Source organism: Galeopterus variegatus, unplaced genomic scaffold, assembly GCF_000696425.1.
Source record: "Galeopterus variegatus unplaced genomic scaffold, G_variegatus-3.0.2 Scaffold1931, whole genome shotgun sequence".
NCBI lineage: Eukaryota > Metazoa > Chordata > Mammalia > Dermoptera > Cynocephalidae > Galeopterus > Galeopterus variegatus.
The window spans coordinates 9,117-33,320 of record NW_007728042.1 but is presented as its reverse complement, the minus strand read 5'-3'; the positions used below and the strand labels follow the sequence as shown (position 1 = coordinate 33,320).

Below are 24,204 nucleotides of genomic sequence, written 5' to 3'. Positions count from 1 at the left end.
TATATATATATATATATATAAATAAATAAATAAATAAATATATATATATATATATATATATATATATCCGTATATATAAGGGGTCTGCAAAAAGTTCATGAAAGTGGCATTATCTTTCAATTCTATTTTTCATGAATTTTTTGAAGTACCCTTATATATTTCAGTCCAAATCATTACACTTCTTTTTTATTTTTCTCACTTGCTTTTTAGTTAAAGAGAAAAAGACCAGATTTGGGTTTTCAATAAGAACAGACAATAGGAAGTTTGTGAATAGGCAGGTATTATCACTACATCTGGTAACTAAAAGTGGATAAAACTTCCACTTGCAGGTACAATTGAAGGTCATTGGCCACTGAGGTAAAATTTTCAAAAAGTTGTCTTTAAAAGAAAATTGAGCAAATTGGGCATTTTCTGTATCTCACAAAACCGAGTGGTGAAGAGAATTCAGCATGACAATGTATAGAAAAGTGCTTTTAAATTCCTAAAACCTACAAAAACGTCCATCACTTTAATCTGCTGGTTAGCAAGCTCAACAAGAAACCACGAGAAGCATTCCTGTTTAAGTTCGGGAAAATACAAAGATGCTGTCTATTCCCACTATTATATAATATTGTTAAAAAAGTGCTATCAAATCCAGCATGAGTAATTAAATAGGGGCATAAAAAATTGGAAGCCAGAGGTAAAATTATCATAATTTAGGGTTGAGATAATTGTATACCTGGAAAACCTGAGAGAGGCAATTGGAAAACTATTATAAGCAACAATAGAATCCAACAAGCAGGTACGAAACTAATATATAGAAATCATAACCTTCACATACGTAAACAACCAGTCAGCAGAAGTTAAAATTGAAAAGATCACAAGAATAATAGCTAAAATGAAATAAAAATAAATAAAAAATAAAATGACGTACAAATCCACATAAAGAAAATTTTTAAAATCTCATGGAGGAACACAAAGAAAATCTACATAAATACACAGTTCTTGGGAGGGAATATTCATTACCATAAAGATGTTACTCCTCCCTAAATTAATATGTAATTTAATGCAATCCCAGTGCACCCACCATTTAATGCTTCATTCTGACAGTGAAGGACTAAATATCTTGAAAACATTTATACTGCAAATACCTAAAGATGCTGTATGAAATCTAGCTTATATCCTTTTAAAGGAATTGCTAAAAGCCACTGGTGCAAGAAAAAAAAGAGAGAATTGATGCAAAGTGATGAGCTGATGCTGTGGCCAGGTTGGAGTAGAAAGTCTGGGGGACAAGAAAGGAGAGGGTATTGGTCTCCATAACCAAAAACAGATCTCGGCACTACTTGGGAATATCTGGGTGCTGCACAACTCCATGGGTGGCCATGCCTGCAAGGTGGGAAGTTGTAATTGATGTCCATGCGTAGATCTGGCCCCTTGAAGTGCTGCACAGTTAGTGAAAGGATGGTCAGAAAAGCTTTTCTTGGCAACACCCTGTGATTTGGATAAGATAACAGATCTCCTCTGATAATTCATAACCACAGGTTTTTGCCTCATGAAGGCCTGGTGGTTAGCATTTATATTGCCTACATGATCCAGGAACCCCCACGCTGGGTAATTATCATAAACATTGGTCGAACCATTGAAACTCTGGTGGCACCTGGCAGATCATTCAGGATGAAGCTACTCTGTAGGCACACCTTTGACCCAGGCATGCAGAATTCCTGTAATTAAATACACAATGGAGATGAGCTCACAGTCCAAAATTTTAAAACACATGAGAAAACCCTTCATAAGAACTAGATAACAAACACGTCATATAGGATTATGAAAACACAGAATTTGTGTTATGGGCAGAATTATGCCCCCACCCTCCATCCCCCACTAAACTTATATCTTGAAGTCCAAATGCCCAGTACCTCAGACGTGACTGTATTTGGAGAAAGAGTCTTTAAAGAGGTAATTAAGTTAAAATAAGGTTGTAAAGTTGTACCTTAACTCAATATGACTGGTATTCTTGTAAGAAGTGATTAGGGACAGATGCCCACAGAGAGAAGAGCATGTGAAGACACAGGGAGAGGACAGCTGTGAGCAAAGGGGAGCAGCCTCAGAAGAAACCAACCCTGCTGACACCTTGATCTCAGAATTCTAGTTTCCAGAATTGTGAGAAAAATACATTTCTATCGTTTAAGCCATCCAGTCGGACCTATATAACTTACATTATAATACAATGAAGGGACAAAAACTATACTAGAAGTTTGTTTAAAAGAGAAAAACACAGAATATTCTGGACAAAAGAAAAGACTCTTGCTAAAAAGAAAACACTAAATGGAGTACTTTATGAAGAAGAAAACTAATTCTGAAGGAAGGAGTGGAATGTAGAAAGCACTGGTGAGCAAAGAAATCAACTTGTGTGTAAATCTAAGCAAGTGTCTGTTGTATAAGATGAATAAAAAAAGCAATGACTCACTTGGAGAGTGCAAAATAAGGTGGCACATAACATATTGAACAAAATAACATGTAAGATGAGGGTGGAGTGAAAGCTTGTTAAAATCCTTTTTTTGGGGGGAATGGGTTAGAGATATGAATTTTGTTTAGATTTTAAGTTATACACACATATTTAAAATTAAAGAGTAACTGCTAACAAAGTAGATAAAGACTATACAATAAGTCTTATTCCAAAATAAGTAGAAAGGAAAAATAAAACAATAGAAAATAAAAAAATAAATAAAAATAATAAATCCAGTAGCAGGCAAGAAAAAATAGAAAGGAAACAGAAAACCCAAAGATTCTAACGTAGAAAAAGTTTGGTGTAGCGTTGCCTGCTTCCATCCTGTGTGGTTAATGTTCTGTGTTCCTTAAGCTGAGGGACACGGTGGAGTGGGCCAGGTGGACATATGGCCATGCTGGAACCCTTCTCTCACCACTCACCTATGTGGGTGACCAAGTGACCACCTACCAGCAGTAGTCTTGCCACCAGGCACCAGGGGTTGGAGCAGGACACCTTGGGCCACCAGAAGAGACTATAATTGCTAAGTTTCCAAATTCCATCCCAACCTGCCACCTGAAAGTGTTGGGATTATATCAAACTAAAAAGCTTCTGCACAGCAAAAGAAACAATTAACAGAGCTAAAAGACAGCCAACAGAGTGGGAGAAAATATTTGCAAAATATGCATCTGACAAAGGATTAATATCCAGAATATACAAGGAACTGAAACAACTTTACAACAAAAAAACAAGTAACCCAATTAAAAAATGGCTTCTGCACAGCAAAAGAAACAATTAACAGAGCTAAAAGACAGCCAACAGAGTGGGAGAAAATATTTGCAAAATATGCATCTGACAAAGGATTAATATCCAGAATATACAAGGAACTGAAACAACTTTACAACAAAAAAACAAGTAACCCAATTAAAAAATGGCTTCTGCACAGCAAAAGAAACAATTAACAGAGCTAAAAGACAGCCAACAGAGTGGGAGAAAATATTTGCAAAATATGCATCTGACAAAGGATTAATATCCAGAATATACAAGGAACTGAAACAACTTTACAACAAAAAAACAAGTAACCCAATTAAAAAATGGGCAAAAGAGCCAAATAGGAAGATAAACGAATGGCCATCAGACACATGAAAAAATGCTCAACATCACTCAGCATTCAGGAAATGCAAATCAAAACAACTTTGAGATACCATCTCACTCCAGTTAGGATGGCTAATATAAATGATAAATGCTGGCAAGGTTGTGGAGAAAAAGGAACCCTCATACACTGTTGGTGGGACTGCAAAATGATGCAGCCATTATGGAAAATGGTGTGGAGGTTCCTCAAACAATTACAGACAGATCTATCATATGACCCAGCTATTCCACTGTGGGGTATATAACCAGAGGAATGGAAATCATCATGTCGAAGGGGTACCTGTACTCCTATGTTTATTGCAGCACTATTTACAATAGCCAAGAGTTGGAACCAGCCCAAATATCCATCTTCAGATGAGTGGATACGGAAAATGTGGTATATCTACACAATGGAATACTACTCTGCTATAAAAAAGAATGAAATACTGCCATTCACAGTGAAATAAGCCAGGCACAGAAAGAGAATTACCACATGTTCTCACTTATTTGTGGGAGCTAAAAATAAATAAATGGGGTTGGAGGGAGAGACACAACAATCAGAACAATTCCTTGAACTTGTTAAGACAAGTGAAGGAATATGATGTTGATGTGGGGGAAGGGGTAGAGGGAGAGGGGAAGAGGAATTGGTAAAGGGACATGAAAATCAACTACACTGTATACTTGATAAATTAAAATTAAAAAAAAATTGAGTGGAAAATAGTTTTTATGATGAAGACACATTAATTAAAAATATTAATTTCAAAAAATAAATAACCAAAACAAATTTAAAAACAAACAGTGTCAATCCTCTTTTATTCTTCTTCCCTTTCTGCCTGGAAGAAAGGGAAATGAGAGATGTCTCACTTTTTTATTACATATTACACATCTGCACACAAATATTCCAGCACTGTCAGCCACTGCTCTGCTCGATGTTCTCCAAGCTTTGTAGGAAGCACTTGAAACAACAATTGGCCAGACACTTTATAGGAACCACAGCGCAGATCTGCTGCTCCATGTGAAAATTCCTAAGGGACTACAGGTAAGATTTACTAAATTCATATTTTCTACCCAACTCTTTTCCTTTGAGATCCTCCCTGAGCCTGGACCAATGTTTTTAGCTCACCTGATCTCCTATTTCTCTAATCGCATGAAGTGATTTAATCCCACAAGACTGTGTTTTGCTTTGCACACACATTTTCTCCAATATTCCCTACTTGATTTTGAACTTCTCAATTTACTGTTTCCTTCATTAATCAGCTTGGAAACTACTTTGAGCATAGGGGCTATGTTTTACTTTGAAATGCACTAACACCCTTGAGTAGGACTGACCCTACAGTAGGCACTTAAATTTGCTGAATTTTCTTGATAATGCTAGACTGAGTTCTTAAGAAATTAATGCTGGTTGTTGTCTTATTCACCACTAAGCTTTGAATTAGTTAGATTTTGGTTCATAGTCACTTTGGGCCACCTGGCGGCCAGTTATACCTTCACCAAATAAAAATAAAAATAAAATAAAATATAAAATAAAAATAACATAAAAAGTTAGCAAATACCAATTAAAAGCGCTAGGAAAACATCAGCCAATAAAGAAATTGAAACTATTATTTAAATTTCTTTTAGAATATTTGCAGAGGTGTTTTTGGTTTCACATTCCCTACAACAGTCTGTGGAGAAAATTAAATCAGAGAAAGAATAATTAACTCTGAGATGTGAGATGTAGGAAGCCAAGAAGGCGGTGCCAGACATGTGACAAATTTCCTTTGGGTTTCCGGGAAGTACTCCTGGGATTGTTCTTTTCTGTGTATCAGTGGGATTGGTTCTCACCTAGAAGACACCTACCTCAAGGTCAGCTCAAATGTCTTCTCTGTAGAGCCTTTGATGAGTCCCTCCAAACAGTGAATCACTGGGTTCCCGTTTGATTTTATTCATAACCCCTCTGTAGTGCATATCATGGTGCCTGTAGTTAACTGCTAAAACTTAACTCCAGTACTGCACAGTGGGCATTCCAGGAAAGCAATCTTGTTTAATTGGTGTTTCCACTTTGTGTAGTGGTCCTCATAGTAACAATAATAGTAGCCGTCACTATGAATGAGATCTTACCCTATCAGATGTTGTGATAAGCATGTTACATACATTATATCATTTAATCTACAAAAAATCTTTGCAAAGTAGTTATTATACCCCTTTCACAGATAAGAAAACTGGAACATAGAAATATTAAAGTAGCCTGCCAGGTCACACAGCTGATGAAACCAGGGAGGCTGACTCTACACTATACAGTATACGTTGATAGTTATTAAGCTTTAGTGTGCATCACAGTCTCCTGGGAGCTTGCTGAAAATATAGATTTCCAGGCCTCACCCCCTAGAGTGATTCCAATACAGTAGGTTTGGGGTAGGGCCCTGATATCTGCATATTTAACTTAGCACCATCTCCTCTCCAGGCAGTTCAGAAGGCATTCCATAAACACTTTATAGGAACTACAACACTGCTACTACTCTGCAGTAATGTAGTGCACTACAGTAATGAACTAGATGGCCTGTCAGTGATGGTGAGTAAATAAATATAACATTTACTGACATTTATACAAAATAAGTACATGACATTACTTCTGTCTCTATAAAGGTAAAGATGGAGAATTACAATGGTAAGAGTGATTTAGGAGCCATTATGATAAACAAATTCAAATGGGTTTCTTTATATCAGGACATCTCAGAGCCTTTAATGTCTCCCAAAAGGCAGAAGACAGCATTTTTTCCAAAGTTATTTGATCACAGATTCCATTCTTTTTCTTTTTCTCATGCATACTCCCTTTTAAACTGTAGTAACACAGTTTGGAAAGCAGTGTCTTGGAAAATTAATAATAATAGCTTATATTTATATGGGGCTCTGAAGTTTACACAGTGCTTTCACCTTCACTATTATTACCATTTACAGGGGAGTCACAGCAAGTACCCTTCTTTCTCATATAACCTAAGTGCTTAGGGAAACAGTGCAATACAGTACAAAGTTATTTATCCTTTCTGGGCCTCAGTTTTCTCATCCGAATATGAGGCAATTGGAAAAAATTGAAGAAAGTTACCTTGTCCAAAGTCAAATATCTATCCTTAGTAGCATGGCTGAGTTTACAACCTCTTTTATTGACTCTTTAACCAATTAAACCTGAACTAGAAGCCAGAATAGCAGCAGGCACTCTGGGTACACTAACAAGTTAGACACAATTGCTTCTCTGGCATGTTATGTCTCTCAGAATGTGCTGGTAGAAACTTTTTACACAACTGCCATTTGAAAAATTGCTTCCAAAGCCAGAGTAGCATGCCCTTTTGTGCCCTGGCTCTGGCCTGCCATCTCTTGAAAAAAATCAGACAACACAGCACTGCCTTGAAATGTCACCAATGTCCTTGTGGTCAGTGCTACATGGCCATGCCTCGAGGTCTTAAATCTACTATTACTCAACAGCCGGGCTGGATGTCAGCGTCCCTTTGGTAATAAAAGCTATTACCTGACTCTTTAAACATTTCAACTTTTCTCTCTATTTCACAGTTCATAAAGCGCCTCTCTGATGTGAAGGGATTTTTTTTATTTAAGAGGAGATATAAGACAGCGTGTATTTTCCATCTCTTGATCGCTTATTACTTCCCGTAAGCCAAAAAGCAGTGATTCTGCAACACAGCACTTCTAATCGCTCACCTCTATTAAGATGCCAGTGCACTGGGCGTCTTGCTACCTCTCCCCCCACCCCATCTCCCTGTGCGTCTGGCATTAGCACTGCCAGAGCAGGGCTAATGTGTGCTCCATGCAACTCATTAGGTGTACATTAGTACCAGAGCCAAGAATCAACATGATGAATCCAACAATATGTTTGATCCTGGGTCAGAGTCTCAGCCGAGGGCCATCGAGTGCAAAGGTCAGCAGCTTGGCATCAGCTCTGTGGCACACACTAAGCACATCTTGCTCAAAGTAGCCATTGGGGAAGACAACAAATATTGGGTCTTATTAAAAATTGAGAGAAGGAAAAATCCCTTTGCAGGGCCCACAGGGTTTCATGGTTATTGATTTGCCTTTCTGCTCACATGAAGAATTTATTGGGTTTATCACCAAAGTAAGAGAAAGCTGAACATCCAAATGGCATTATCATATTTCCAGGAATCAAATATCATTCATTAGGGATCCAAGTGAGCAGGCCCAAGGTCAAGGCTAAAAGTTTTAAAGCAAATCTCTTTGAGTCCAAATGATATTTTTATCATCTGAACAACATAAGGTAGTTTAAATCTAAGGGAAGTAAAATCATTAAAGCATGTGTTTCTTCTTCCTTATTTATTTCTTTCCTTCCTTTCCTTTCTCTTTTCTTCTTTCTTTCCTACCAATTTCCTCCTTAACTGAATGTAGTAATAAACAGCTCTTAAAAAATGAACTGTTCTTCTCAGAGTGGGGCCTCTCAAACCATCCCCTGTAATTCATCATTTGGCACATAAATATTGCTTACATTGCTTACATACCTCCTATCACCTTTTCTTGGAGGACAAAAACCCTAGTAGGAGTGGAAGAATTATATTAAGAAAGAAAGGCTTCCTCAGATCTCCAGGTCTGTCATGATTCAAAGAAATTATTTAATAGTGCATTTTGAATAGTCCTGTCAATTTCTCTTTTCTTTACGGTTCGAAGGATGAGATGAGAGACTGCAAGCAGTGGATGATTTTAGAGATGATTACCAGACTCAACACTGGTGCTTAAAATTAGCTTGGTTTCTGTAGTCCAGGTTTGAAAATAAAACACAAACAAACAAAAACCTCATGTCTAAAATTACAGAGCGTGCACATTTTCATAAAACCACTTAAAAATAAAAGGTCAAACTAATCACTCCAACACTGAGGATCAGCTTTTTTGTTGGCACAATTCAAAGAGTAGTATTCATTTTCAATAATTACACCTTTTTGGCAGAATCCCAATAAGCACCTTGCACCATGAAAACCAGGAGTCACGCACAGCATTGCAGATGATGCTTGTGTTTTTCCTGAAGGGGAGCATGATTCCTGCAAAGCAGGGAAGCCCACATGTCTACACTGGGTACACAGCCTTGTGCACAGACACCTGCTCACTTATCGAATGAACAGCACTCTGGTAGTTAAATGGTGTAGAATCAGTGAGCTCTCAGGACTATTCAACAAAATAGTGAGTGTGAAACCACTCTATAAAGCACCAAGCAAATATTTAATCTTGTCATTATAACTCGTGTAGTCCTTAGAACTGGGACACCAAGGAGGAACATGAAGGACATTTTCGTGCAATGAGATACTGGAGCGTTCACTTCTAAATCTATTTTGGTATCATACATAAAGTCCTAGCCTGTATTTCATAAAAAGAGTAATGCTACGGCTCTCTAACTTTTTGAAAGAAAGACAGTCCTGAGCTTACAGGTTTATATATACTGAGTGAAGATTGAATTAATATGTAAAACTCATGAGAACCAGTAGTGAAGTAGAACAGAGCACCTGGCCCAGTGCCATGCACCCCAAAAAGTGCTGCTGAATTATTTTCCAAAGGAAGGTATAGCTTCAGTTTCCTCATGCACAGTGGATGAGGCACCCTGTTGCTCAGCCCTGGTCGGCACAACAGAATGCCCAACCTCATTCCCTGCTCAAAAGTCACCTCCAGGTCCCTAGCTCTGTAAGGCTGGAGGTATTGTCAAAGGGGCGAAGGGTGCTGAGCTGAGCCACACAGGGTGAAAGTGAGAAAGAGGGTGAGAGAATACATTTGTACCCAGTGGATACCCTTGTGACTCTGAAGTACATTTTCATTTTTCATACATTGCTAAGGAATGGTCTTTGAAGGCAGCTCCAAAGAATTCTAAAAATGCAATACAGCAGCATACAAGTGTAGGCACAACTGCCTAAGGGTGTTGCTAAGAGAGGCAGTAAGTATCCCCTGAATACACTCATGTACATTCAGTGCTCTAGCCACCCAAGATTAATGGCTATTTTTAAATGAGGCCATGCATCTTGTGCCTTTAAGCCTTTGCACACACTATTTCTGCAATCCAGAAAGTCTTTCTCTACCAGATTTTTAAGGTTCATCTTAAGAACTTAACCTCCTAGGCCAAGTTAGCTGATTGTTCCTATGCACCCTCACAGATGCAATACAGAAATAAGTTAGAGCATGCACTGTTTTATATTTGAAATTCTTAGTTTCTGTGTTTGTCTCCCCCGTTTATTTGTGAGTTCCTTGAGAACATCTTTGTATCTTTCACATACTGCCTTGCCCTTTATAAACAGTTTCCTAAAATCAGTTCTGTCATCACTTACACTCATATCCTCCATTCCCTTTATAGCTCTTATCACTTTCCGAATTATTTGTTTTCTTACATATTATCCATCATCCCTGCTGGAATGTAAGCTCCAGTGCAGCAAGGAGCTTGTCTGACCTGTTCCCTATCATAGTCCCAGTACTCACACCTGCTTGGCAGAGTGTATGCATTCAATTGTTATTTACTGAATGGATGATTTATAGGTACTGAATAATGTTTATTAGATGGATAAGCAAATGGCTCATCATACATTTGTTTTTGAAAATCATATGATTATTTATAAGCAAAAAGATATCCCACTCCTAAAAGATAATGGATAAATGAAAAACAGATTCCTGTGACAGTTCTATTATGGTCTTACAGCTGTTGGCTTCTGGATAAAATTACCTTTCAACCCAGTTACTATTCAAGCTAAAGCCTTGAAGCTTGGGGTGGAGGGAAAAAAAATGTGGCAAAAGGTCAAATGGTGGAAAATCTAGAGCCTGGAGAAATTGGTTTCTACATTTCTGAGATCCACTTTCTGAGAATAATATCAAGGTTCATGGAGAAGCTTTCAGAGACTTATCTGTTTCAAATGCGGTAGAATAACTGCAATTATCTTTGAGGTTCTTGTTTGCTACAGAAAAGTTTATATAGAAAAAGGGAAAAACAACAAAATACATATCCATGAATTAGTTCTTACAAAAGTCATCAAGAACGCTAAATTTCCTACAAATACTTCTTCCTTCCACTTCTGATCTTTTCCAGTGAAAAGAAAGACAGGAATTTTGAATATATTATTTTATGTGCCTGTTTAAAATTCATTTTTATACATTTATAGTTGCCTTCCTTAACCAAGTTTATGTAAACTTTAGAACGGTGTTTTTATAACTTACATTGATTAAATATGGAGTTACTTCTACAAGACAGATGATAGAATCTTTGTTAAAATTACACTCATCTATATGAATTTCAAATTTCATTTATGGGAAAATTGGGATTAATTTACATAAACATGACTTATGACTTCTTTTCCAGGTATAAGTAATATGCTCTTTATTTAAGGAATTTCTCTGTGAAATTTAGCAGTGTGTTACATGTGACCCATTTAAAGCTTTCAAATATTTTTCTTTTTATTTTTTAAAGATGACTGGTAAGGGGATCTTAACCCTTGACTTGGTGTTATATGGATCCAAACTCATGGCCTTGGTGTTATTGGCACCACATTCTCCCAAGTGAGCCACAGGCCGACCCCAATATTTTTCCTTTTTGAAGACCGGCTCAAGTCTGATCTTTCCCTTCATGCGTTCCCTGGAAACTCCAATTCACACTGTTCTTTTTCCTGCCCTAATTATGGCAGTGCTATTGCTGCGTATACATTTTGGTTCCTCATTAAGCTCAGTTTTCACACTACCATTTACCATAGATCTATGGCCTGCATAGGTTTTGCACAGTTCTTACTCTGTGTGGCCTTGAATGCTGATGACTTGCAGTAATTTGTAATCTTGCTAAGGGCCAGTTCTGACAGGATGGCTGGCACTTGGTCCTAGAGGAAGCTGTGTTGACTGTCTTTACTAGACATGTCAGCAAGGCTCTGCTAGGCTCCCCTTACATGGAGTCATTAAAGACACATTCCACACACGCACACTGGTTTCTTTTGGTAAAATGGCCTAAAAAGCCAAACAATAGTATTGATAAAGGAAGCTTCTTTGCCAGAAGATGAAAGTTAAGGATAAATTATAGAATAGAATATTGAATCCATAGCTCTGAGCCATATGGTGAGTCAGTATTTTAGTAAAAGGACAGGTGCAAATCCTTACTACTACACTTAATAAACGAAAGTTTGTGTGTATATATATGCGTATGTATACACACACACACACACATATATATATAAATTCCACTATGAAAATATTCCTTAGAAGGGAGTGCTACCTTTGCAATAAGATGCACAAGCTGGAGAGCTGATTGCCCTCATCTGCTGCATTATGTATTGGATGCTACGAGCCAGGGCCTGTGCCAGATACCGTACATAAAATATTTCATTTAAGCCATATAAATTCTCTTTTAAGGTAGGTATTAATGTCTTTTTTTTTTACAGAGACAAAAGCTGAGGGGCAAAGACTTTAAGAAACTTGCCTAAAGTCACCCAACCAGTAAGTAACCAAATGGGGACCGAAGTCCAGGCAGGTTCCTGTCCAATGTTATGGGGTATCGCAACCCCCACCAGTCTTCCCTGATGCCTACATTCAATAAGTTCTTCATTCAATAAGTTCTTATTGGGCTGGCCTGTTAGCTCATTTGGTTAGAGTGCAGCCTTATAACACTAAGGTCACAGGTTTGGAGTCCCTTACTAGCCAGCCAGGGAAAAAAAAAATTCTTATTGGACTTACTCGAATCTACCTTTACTTCTAGATTTCCCAAATTCACCTTAGTCAAAGTGCTTGGTGCTTGAATTCAAAATGCTTGGTGCTTGGTATATATAAGATATAGCGAATTAAATTGTGCAGCAGGCACGCCTCTCCAACTGCCACCCCATACACTGAGGACAGTTTTATGTTTTGAGCCTGACACTATTGACCTCAGTTTACCTTAGAATGTGTTGGGAGATGCAGACATACAGACGTGAATGTTCACCTGAAGATTTCGTGAAATATACAGACATGCCTACAAACTCCACTCCTGATGGAGACCCCCAACACATTTGTTTCTAGTGTCTCTGACAAGAATCCAACTGTGCTGATTTGCATTTCTCTGTCTTTGACACTCATTAGTGGAGGTGCTAATGATCAGTAAAGCAGCCCTCTAGGCAGACAGCAAACTAGGAAAAAGTGGATGTAGTTAAGAGTCTAGGAATCCTGCAACTGACAAGAATCAGACAGGTTAATCAGTCTGGTTGTATGCAGAGCAGAGAATAGGAGAACAGGGAGAGAGGAACAGGGAGCAGGGAGGTAGGGGAGGGAGATCGGAGAATTAGATCTCTAGCACATGTTTTGTGCGCCAAAATAAAGTAGTTTGACAAACGAGTGCAATAACCAGCATTTAGAGTGCTATTTTCAGAGCCTTTCAGTATAGGAGGGGCATCCATTATACTTAGGGCCATTACCCTTGGCCAATGGGTCATCGTGACTAGAAACCAACTTTTATTCCATCTTCTTCCTCTTCTTGATGCTCTCCAAGGTTTTGCTCTTTCTCATTTTCCCAGGAATCCCTTTTACTGTTTGACTTTTCCTTTCTTGGAGGTATTCCCAATCTCTATCCCTACCTCTGATCTCAATAAAGTTCCAGACTTTTTCCATAAATCCCTCACACTCCCCAATGACAAAAAGTCAATGACAGACTCATGTACATGCATAATTCTAAACAGTTGTTATAACACTTCACGTGGATGATGAGGTGCACCCCGGTAGAGTCAATTATACCCTGGACTGAAAGACAAAAAGATGTGAATTATAGTCTGCATGACCACAGCTGCATGACTGTGGTCAATTCACATAAAATTGCTAATTCATACTCTATCTATTCTCTTTTTTCTGTCCCTCCTAGCTCTAAAGCTCTCTAAGAATCCATAGTTCTTAGAGCCAGTGGGATAAGTAAGGCATGGGTCTAAGGTGTGTTATTTGCTGGGGGCAACAGAGAAACTAGCATCCTGAGTCTAGAGCCCTCATTTTCTGACTTTCAATCTAGTATTATTTTTATTAAGAAAGATGATATATTCATGGAAAATAAGGAATATCTATTCAAAGACCACCACAACTGCATCTCATTCAAAATTAAGAAACCTGACATTTCCAAGAAAGGAAATCCCTAAATTACTCAGAGTTCATGATCTGACTGTTCTCCTGTGAAAGGATAATTGTATAGAACACAGAAATGAGGGTCAGGCACCTGGGTTCCCCTCCCACCTTTCCCCCATCCCTACTCTTTACCTCAATCCCTAGCAAAGACACTTTGAACACATAATGTAAATTGTATTTTATTCATAGGGAAAATGTGTTGCCATGTTTACTAGCAACAGGGAGTGATATTGTGGCTGGTACCACTGGTCCACTGACTCATTCATTTGACAGACATCAATCGACCACTTATTGCTTTCCAGACACTGTCTAGGCACTGGAGCTACAGATCTAAATAAGAAACAGTCTCTTTTCTCTGCGAGGTTACAACCTGCAGGGCAAAAACAGATCAGGAAATATTTTAGGGCTTCTCTCTAAATCAGATTCTAGAACTCTAGGTACACCTGTTTTTCTATCACTAATTCTAAATAAAATAAAAATAAAGAGCTTCAAATTTACTGACTTGATAAACCAGGAGACTGATTAAGCTTATAAAACCTGAAAAAAACAACATGAGGAAGTTTCAAGATGGAAAGTAAAATGTGTTAATTTGCGTTGCATCAACAATATTGCAGCTCAGTCCTACTAGAAGCAATAAAAAGCCCAAACCCAAAATGTAGGAATGCAAAGGGACTCTGAAAATGATGTTTAGAAATTTCAAAGCATTAAAAAAATGATTATTCCATGATATGAAGGAGAAAGAAGCAAGCAGATGCTTGGGTGAGTTATTAGAATTTCAATACAGTTATAAATAAAAAGTAAACTTCTAGGTGGTGGCTGTAACCTTCAGCATGCCACAGAACTGGCCACTTTCTTTATCTCTCTCTCATCTAAAAGTCCTGTGTACATCTGCTGGAATTCCTTTCCTCATGGGAACACATAGTAGGTATTGCTGGTCCCCTGTCACAATTCCCTTTATTAGGTTAGTGCACACAAGCCTAAGATTTCACCTTAACTTTTTCCTTCTCTAGGGAATTGCCCTTGACCAACAGCAGTGGCCTCCCTCCAACACCAGGGTGGTATGCCAGCTAATGGCTGATTTATGTGGGTGGACAAAATCCCAGCTCCCTTGGCTGAAGGCAGGAGAGCTCTGTGCTGGCGTTCATGCTCCAGAGCTCCCAGCTGGATCAGGATGGAGCTGGATTTCAGTGACTGCTACATCTCTGCTCAGCTTTCTCCCCTCCTGATATGGATTGAATGTGTCCCCCAAAGTTCCATGTATTAGAAACTTAATCCCCACTGTGACAGCATTAACAAGGTGGGAAATTCTATTATGGTATTTGAAAGGTGGGACCTTGAAGAGGTGATTAGATTTTGAGGGCCATGCCCTCACGAATGGATTGATCCATTCATGGACTAATGGGCGTGGTTCTGATGCTTTAAAAAGAGAGCATGTGAGAAGGTTAGCTCTCTCTTGCTCAGGCCATTCACTATGTGACACCCTGCATTGCTGTAAAGTCACAATCAAGAACGAAGCCCTCACCAGCTGTGTTCCCTGGACTTTGGACTTCCCAGCCTCCAGAACTGTAAGCAATAAATACTGTTTCTTTACAAATTACTCAGTTCCAGGTTTTACTGTTATGAGCAACAGAAACAGACTAATACACCTGCTCATGCTGCCTCACTTCTTCCATCCAGCTTTCTCCTAAGAGCCCCCCTCAGTAAATCACTCCCTAAGAATCTCCATCTCAGACTCTGCTTTTCAAGAATTCTAACTAAGACACTGGTCAATGGAAGGCCTAATGATCACTGTAAGGTCTAAAATTTCATATGCTGCCTTGACATCTTGGAGCCTCATATGGACCCAAAGGCCTTCTGGTGAGTTCCCCTGTTGTCACCCGATATGCCCACCACCCGACAGGCAAGGTTTCCCATCAACTGGACCAGCTGCACTCCACCTGGTCCTTACATAACAGTTTTTATTTCCCTGACAGCCCACAAAATTATTCTAAGAAGCCAAACACATCCTCGCATGGGAACCAGGGAGCACCTGGCCCTCTTGTTACTACGAAGCCTGCTTCCTACGGCCTCTGCTTTCTAGGCCTCTGTTGCCCTAGGGAGCTGTTTCACTCTGCTCCCTAGTGCAACTCCCATGTGGCCCTGCATGGCGTGTGGTGTCCTCCCAGGTTGTGAGTGTATATGACTAGTAAACTGCTATCAATTTCATCTGTCCAGTGTTGGATGCTACATTCAGTGATCTCATGCTGTTTAGGGTGGGGAATCCCTCCCTCACCTGTGGGGTGAATAGGAGGTGATCAGAAAAATTACATCATGGAAATCAATAGGAAAATCATTTTTTCTTTACTAAAGTCAGACAACTTTTCTGGAAGATGTCTATTTCATAAAAGAAGGGCAATCTGTAATGCCTAATCATATACAATTAAGTTTAGCAGAGTCTGCTAGCCATGCAACAAGGCACAGGGAGCTTTCCATCTCAAGTTCTACAGTCCTCTCCAAAGAGACTGAAGCAGGCTCATATGAAGTTGTGTGAATCAGCATACAAGGAATGAGATGTACATGTCTCCATCTCTCTTACTGGACAGCTCTGACATTTCTACCTTGGTAAGAACAGAATGACTCACTTTACTAAATTGCACCGTGAAGTCATACAGAAAAATGGGCATATTTTCATGCTTTCATTATGGCTGCCTCTGCCACCTACCCACCCACCCACCCACCTCAATTTAAGATCTCTGATGTTTTATTTTAGAGAATGGAAAATGGGGGCAATTGGAATTAAATTCATACTGGTGTGTTTGGTTTAAACACTTGTAGCAAAAGACTAACATGAAGATACCCAAGTTGTTGCTGGATTTTTCTTAGTGTTGCTTCATCTCAGAGGTGACTCACTCAGGAACATGATGACTGCCTTTTTAAAAGCAGCACAACAGGCCTATTAGCACTTAATTGCATTAATAGTCTGTGTTTTCTAGCATAACCAACAGCCTTGATTTAGGACTGATGCAAGCCAGGGGTAGTCTGGACAGTAGTTCTATTTCTATCTCTTTTCAGATGGGAGTTCCCTCAGGTCAGAGACTATTTTCTCCCTGGAAGAAGTAGTGGGGAATTCCAACTTAGGTGATTTTTTAGACAGATGGTGGAGCTGATATATTTAGAGGCTCCAGAAATATCATTCTATTAATTACACTGTCAAGATCTTGATTACCAGCAGCCTGTTTTACTCAGGCCAGGGCTATTTTACATTTACACTTGAGATTCTTTTAATATAGCTGGGCAATGTAGCTAGAGAATAAAATTGGTTGGTTGTGTTTACCTGGAATTTGGGGTGATGAATAAATTGCTATTGTTGAAATTGAAAATTGGTGTTGGTCTAACAAATTATGTGAAAATATAGAATATATACATAGAGAGATATATCTATATGTTTACATAGATAGATAGATATGGATGGATGGAATGGAAAGATAACACACGTTAGATAGCTAGATAGAGATAGATATAGGAAGATAGAGAGATTGAGAGATAGGCAGTACTGCCTCTTTGCACAGTAGTGCTGGGCAATAAAAATGACTGTGAAAGCTGAAACCACACTAAGTGATGTTAATAATCACTTGGCCACTGCCGCTGCACATCCAGACCAGCAAGAAAAGCCAGCCCAATACCCAGCGGATCCTGGGAGATGTGTGCCGTAAGTCCTAGCCCCACCCCCACCACCACTGCACAACCAGGCCAGCAACAGAGCCAGCCTGACATCCAGGATCCTCAGAGATGGGGGCTGGGACAGCCCCGCCCCTGCCCACAACCGGATCCTAGAAGATACTTATTAACCACATGCATTTCTTTGGGTGTGTGACTTATCTGATCATATCCTTCGCCAAATTTCAGCTCAGATTTTTCTAATTTGTTTTTAATGCTTTTTGCAATAAGGATATTAACCTTTGTGTGTTTAAAATAATGATAATAAAAAAGTAGAGAATAGAATTAATGGTTACCAGAGTCTGGAAGGGGTGGGGGGGTGGGGGGAAGATAAGGAATGAACTAATGGGGACAAAACTATGCTGCCTACCCTAAGTGAATCATTGTGCCGGACATGCATGCATTGAAACAACACACTGTACCCCACAAAAATAAATATAAATAAAAATTTTAAAAAATCAGCTGGAAAAATTAGAATTGTTCTATGAACTTAAAATTTTTTTTTTAGTCAAAATACTCAAAACTACCTTGCTGTAAGTTATGAATGTTAGAGAAATGAAAAACATAGTCAAATGAATATTTATTTGATAATCTCTAATTTAAAATATTAAAAAGATTGAGAATTAAAGTCCTTTTTTTTTTGTAAAAGACATATAACTTGTGATACAGAAAAAGAATCTTTTCCGTGCCTTGGCAAACTGTCGTACTCCTTTCTAAGTTTAGATCAGCTAGCAACATTGCATCCTTTACACTTTCAATGATGTGAAATATCTCTGAGAGTTCCTTTAATGTGAAGTTTTCACCAACATCACTTCCTCTGGAGCATCTTCATCCTTTTGATGAAGGTGCTACTCTCTTCATTTAAGGTTACATACCCACCTTCAGTAAGTTCTTCTGGCTGCGTGCCAAGAGTCTCCTGAACAGAATCAGGGTCAACATTCCCCTGGTCAGCTATTTCTTCTATAATTCCATTTTATGTTTGATTCAAATTTCATTTCTGGCATTATCACTTTTCTGTCCTTTGATCACTGTGATTTTTGTTAGACAACTCCCTTTTTCTATCATCCAGTCTTATAAAATATCACATAGACCTATCACTAGCAGACACAGAGGGAACACAGCTGCATACTTTGCTGTCTTTGTGTGAACTGGCTGACAGATGTGCAGTCATCAGTCACCAACAGATTTTGGAAGAAGTGATGTGTTCGGTCAAGATCATGATGCACATCTACTATCAACATAGTGATTTGTGAACTAAAGAGCTAGCAACAAAAGTCTGTACTTCATGAAATTTTTCCCAGTAAAGGTATCACGGTAACTGAAATTTGAACTGTGTTGTTGAGAGACTGGTACTATTTAATTAAACCATGATAACTGAAATTTGCGTTTATTGAAAATGTGCAAAGCAAGGCCAGCTCTCTCTCTCTGTGTGTGTGTGTGTGTGTGTGTGTGTGTGTGTGTGTGTGTGTGTGATACACAAATTGTCTTCCCCTAACTTGTCCAATCAAAGATGATTTCAGTCTCTGCAAGACCTGTTCTTTGGACTTTTATAGTACAAATTAGGAAGATGAGAAGGGAGGAAAATTCTTGTGCAGAAGATAAAAGGAGGGACCTAACCAGAGAGGTTCAATTGATTGATGTACTCAAGAATGGAAGGGAAAAACAGAGAGGAGAGAATCTCTCTTTCTTGGTTTTTGTCTTTTAGCATCATGAGAAGAATGAAAGCAGTTAAAAATATAAGATAGATACGAATAGAAGAGAATACAAGATTTTAATAAGTGTTGCTCTGGCCAGGTATATGATTTTCCCTTATTTTCATAATTGTAGATAAAGGATTTGAGTTATTTTGGTATATCAGTTAGTTCTGAAACTGTGCTTTTGCTCTGTGGTGCTGCTCTGAGACTGGATTCAGGGAGGCCTGACTCACATGGACAGATGTTTCCTGGGCCCCTTTACCAGCTCAGCTTAGTGGAAAGTGCTAGGCTTTGTGAGTTATAAAGAAATGCTCAAAATTGTAGCTCTGCCACTTACTAGGAGTGATCTTAGAAAAACTACTCAAATTCCCCAAGCTTACCTCATGGGATTGGGAATATTTAGAGCACATTGCCTAAAATAGATGAGGCATATAACAAATGTGAATTACCAACTTCTTTTCCTCCAATAACACCATGGGGAGTCACTGCTCTGTAAACACTCCCCTTGGAAAGAATCTGAAATGAGAATAAGTAAAGCCAAGAACTGAACTTGCACCTCAGAGCTTCCAACTGGGTTGTTTTGTTGTGTTGTGTTTTTGCATTTTTAATCTGACAAGAAATGTTTTGCAAACTGAGATAACAGGTAAAGCAAAGGCAACGCCCAATGGACTGAGCACAAACAGAATTCAGCAATTCACCCATGTCTCTGTTTATTATTGTCTTTTCTAAGTAGCAAGAGAGTCAGAACTTAGCTTGTTTTTCTCTTGTCAGAGATTAGCTCACTGAGGGCTGGCCAGTTAGCTCAGTTGATCAGAGCATGGTGCTGATAACATCAAAGTCCAGGGTTCAATCCTTGTACAGCCAGTCACACACACACACACACACACACACACACACACACAAACACAGGAAAAGAAATTGGACCATTGAAAATACCTCAATGCATAGATAAACAACAAGATTACCCAAAAAACAAAGATCGAAAAATGTGTTTGGGGTATGTTGCATTTTACAATTCAGGATAGGAATTAGTATTTATGGACCTTCTTGGGCCAGATTGGGGCTTGCAAAGTGTCAACAGATTTGAAGAACTAATATGATCATGGGAAACTGTACATTGATGCTTGTGACCCGTCTATTGGTGATGGCACACAAAGATGTGACCCGTCTATTGGTGATGGCACACAAAGAGAAAAGCAGGGTGGGACTGTTGCTGTGGGTTGGTTCCAGGACCAGGAAGTCAAGGAAATGGGGAAAATGGCCCCAGCTCAAAGGCCATTGGCTCAGCACTGACCTTGATACTGTAGAGTCCAGAGAAAGGTTACTAAAGTTTAAGGAGGAGAAAAGCAGGGTGGGACTGTTGCTGTGGGTTGGTTCCAGGACCAGGAAGTCAAGGAAATGGAGAAAATGGCCCCAGCTCAAAGGCCATTGGCTCAGCACTGACCTTGATACTGTAGAGTCCAGAGAAAGGTTACTAAAGTTTAAGGAGAAAACAAAAGTGATTGCAGAGGATGAGTTACAGTGGATTCTTTCGAAAAATAAATAAAAGAAATAATGGTATCACAGCTTTGTCTTACTCTCTAATTATTTTTGTATCTTAATTTTGAGTATGACTTTAGATAAAACACCTTCCATTCTCTGGGGCTCAGATTCCTCATGTGTGAAAAGATGAGGATGGGTCAGATCACCAGCAAGTTCCCTCCTCTCTGATTTGGTATATAAAAGCCCCCTACTACCCACCAAATTAAATTCAAAACATTCTGTTCAGTTTTCAAGATCTTCCATAATTAGGTGCCAGTCAAGGTACCAGATTTGCTTGTCACCTTCCTCCAGGATCAATCCTCACCTCCTCTAGACCAGTCTCTGGCCTGTCCTCCCTGCAAGCTGTACTAACACCGGCCTCCACTCTCCTTTCCAGTCCCCATGTCCTTTCTTGGAGTGCAGCAAACTCTCTCTCTCATTCAAAACCATTCTTCAAATCCCCAGACCATCTCACAGGGAAGAATAATGTCAATATTTTTTCCTCCTGTGCAGTGTTGAGGAGGTTTTAGGGCTTGTACTGAATAGGGTTTTAAAAAGGAAACTGTTCTTGTTTCATATCATTTTAGTTCATGTAAAAGCCATTCCTGAAAACTTGAAATTAAATATAATCTGTGCAATCTTGTCACAGAGCCATTGTTATTAATCTACAAAATCAAAGCTTAACAGTATAGGAAAAGACAAAGGACATCAATTGAAGGTAAATTACAGCCGAATATATATAAGATCACACTCTGTATCTTTACAAATACCAAGTGAATTCGCTGATATTTGTGATAATATAAGAAAGGCACAGTATTACAGATTTGCCATTCACTGTAACATTTTGCTAAAAACCATTCATATGTCTCCACACTAGGGTTCAGTATTAAATATTTATTCAAAAAAATTTTCCAGTTTGGATTTGTTTGCTTGACCTTGATCTATGATAATCTTTTGAGAAATTTTGAAGCTGAAGGCAAGAAAAGACATTTTTCCTTCTAATAATTGTCCATGATAAGTTATTCCTGCTCTTACAGACGCACTGCATAATATATGTAAGGAGACGTTTGTAATGATTATCTGAACTTCCATCATAAGAACAATAGTATTCTAAAAACGAAAAAAGCTTTTTATGCACACCTTTATTGCCGCTCCATGGGAAATGCCTAATAATGTGTCTACTAATAATTTGGAATAAGCAAAAGGCACAAGACAATAAGTGAGAAAATGGAAACTTAAAAAAAATTTTCAATATCACTAGTAATGACACAATACCATTTTTCAACTACCCAAATGGTAATGATTTAAACATAGCTTGTATTTTAAAAGATGACAGAAAAGTCCCTTTGAGAGTTGAGTCCATCTCAGCTGTGCGGAAGGCTCGGCCCTCCAGACACAGTCTCTGCCCTTTTCCATCCTGCTCGGGGCCTTGGGAGGCTGACCCTCACAGAGTGCCTCAGTGGGGCTCCCTTGCCTCTGGCTTCCAGTCAGCTTAAGCCATTGGGAGACACCAGCAGCGGATCCGTGGGGAGGGGTTGGCAGGGGCTGTGTTTCTCTCAAAGACCACAGCTGGTAGTGGGTGGCCCTCTTCTACAGCTACAAGTCTTGCTGGTTGCAGGTAACTGCTATTTTTCCCCTTGACCTAAAAGGTCAAGGGATTGGAGTGCCCTCTCCTGCTATTAGCCCTGGAGTGCTTCCCCATCTCTTAATGGTTTCTCTTACCTTGGGCACATCTTATAAACTTATCCCTGAATTAAATCCCATCCATCTCCTGCCAGGACTCTGACATATGCAGTACACCTCCAAATCCACTCAGGACCTTGACTACACGAGGACATTTTTTTTATCACAATCTGCTCCTCCTCTTGTCCTTCTAGGCAAATGTCTGCTGGTTTTGCTTCCCCGGTATCCATTCATGCTTTTCCCTGAAAAGCAACCTAACTCTCCATTAGAGAACTGCCCCTCCTCAATTCTCAGTGCACCTGACTTGGGCAAAGCTAATCTCAGCACCAACCAGGGCCAGACATATGATCCAAGTCAGTCCAACTAGACCTAATCCGAGGACTTCTGTTGGAACAATTGGGGCAAAGAAACCTCTATTCACTGAGATGACGAGATGTACGGAAAAACAGAGCCTGGAACTGTCAAGCCAAGTAGAGAGAGCTTGCTTGGGAATAAACCAACGAAATGGACAGGGAACAAAGGATGGAGAGGCGGGCCTAGTAGTATTATTTGGATCCCCGAATCCCACCATGTCTGAAGCTTATCCTTGGACATTGTAGTTATGAGAAGCTGTACAGCCCTCTTTTTCCTCAAGCTAAATTAAATGGAGCTTTCTGTCCCCAGCAGCTGACAAACAGGCCTTCTGCAAATAAAAACATATATATCTAGAGAGAGTAAAAAGAGGAGATTGTTAAAGACTGTGACTTTTAATATTATATCAGTCATCCAGATCAACGATGTTTTTCATCAAGAACCCCGACACATAAATTCATGAAAGGCTACCTGTGGTTTGAATATATTCCATTTTCATGCTCCCATCGATCAACGATGTTTTTCATCAAGAACCCCGACACATAAATTCATGAAAGGCTACCTGTGGTTTGAATATATTCAAACCTGCACTGTCTCTTTAGTTCTTTGAAATCTGTGAGAGATGGGACAATACCAAACCAAACAATCCATTTTGTGTTGAACTTTGTGGCTGAGACCCATGCATGACCTGGTGCAAACAAAGAACAGTGTTGGAAAACAGCTGAATGCTGGTTCAAGAATTACTGTCAAGTGCTATTTGAGTGGGCCTTCTCTCATGATAGGGTTTATTGGCAGGAAAGCTATTATTGTGATGATCATTATTCCCACTTACCATCTATCAGAATACGAGTCACTAGGAGGACAGACTGTCCCAAAAGCCCAGTGTTCCTGAGCACTCAAAGTCAAGTTCAAGGGACAGCAATCAGGTGTAAGGACAATGGCAAAGGTTCAACCCTTTGAAATGAAGAAAAGGGGCAACTCCCAGGAAATGGTCAAAAACTGCATTTTACTGTCTTCAACATATCACATAACTTGGGAAAAGAAATCAGAATGACAGTGTTAATACAACACAAAATCTTTTCCAGGCAGCTGTTCTCCCTGAGACAGAGACTATGTCTTTATTCATCTTTTCTTTTTTCTGTTTTGGTGGCTGGCCAGTATGGGGATCCGAACCCTTGACCTCGGTGATTATAACACTGTGCTCTAACCAACTGAGCTAACCAGCCAGCCCTCTTTGTTCTCTTTCCACACCCTTCCCCACTCCTGCCTAGTACTGTGCCTCACACAGAGTAGGTGCTCATTAACAATGACATTCAGGACCTGCTCGTTTAAGAGTTCAAATAAAATATAACACAGTGTATGAAAAGAGTGAGCAGATAATAGTTGCTGAAGAAATCCTTGCTGTTATTATAATTGCTATTATTTGTAAATGTATACTTCACCCAACCCCAAAGAATCTGTTATTAATGAGCAGACTCATCAAAACCCACACAGACCTTTTCTTTTCTTTTTTTTTTTTCCTTTTTGTCTTTTTTTGTGTCCGGCAACGGACCGCAACCCTCAGTGTCGCGCCTGCACCGGACC

The 24,204-nt window shown here is 39.2% G+C and overlaps 1 protein-coding gene and 1 non-coding gene across 2 annotated transcripts in view; both read right to left on the bottom strand.

Annotated features, from left to right (window-relative positions):
- The window catches only part of SNTB1 (syntrophin, beta 1 (dystrophin-associated protein A1, 59kDa, basic component 1)), a gene marked incomplete at its 5' end in the record, with an annotated part of 102,994 nt that overhangs the window by 77,556 nt on the left and 1,234 nt on the right, over positions 1-24,204 (bottom strand). The window lies entirely within an intron of this gene.
- Positions 23,772-23,846, bottom strand: TRNAY-AUA. The gene has a single exon. It is a non-coding gene; the product is annotated as a tRNA-Tyr (tRNA).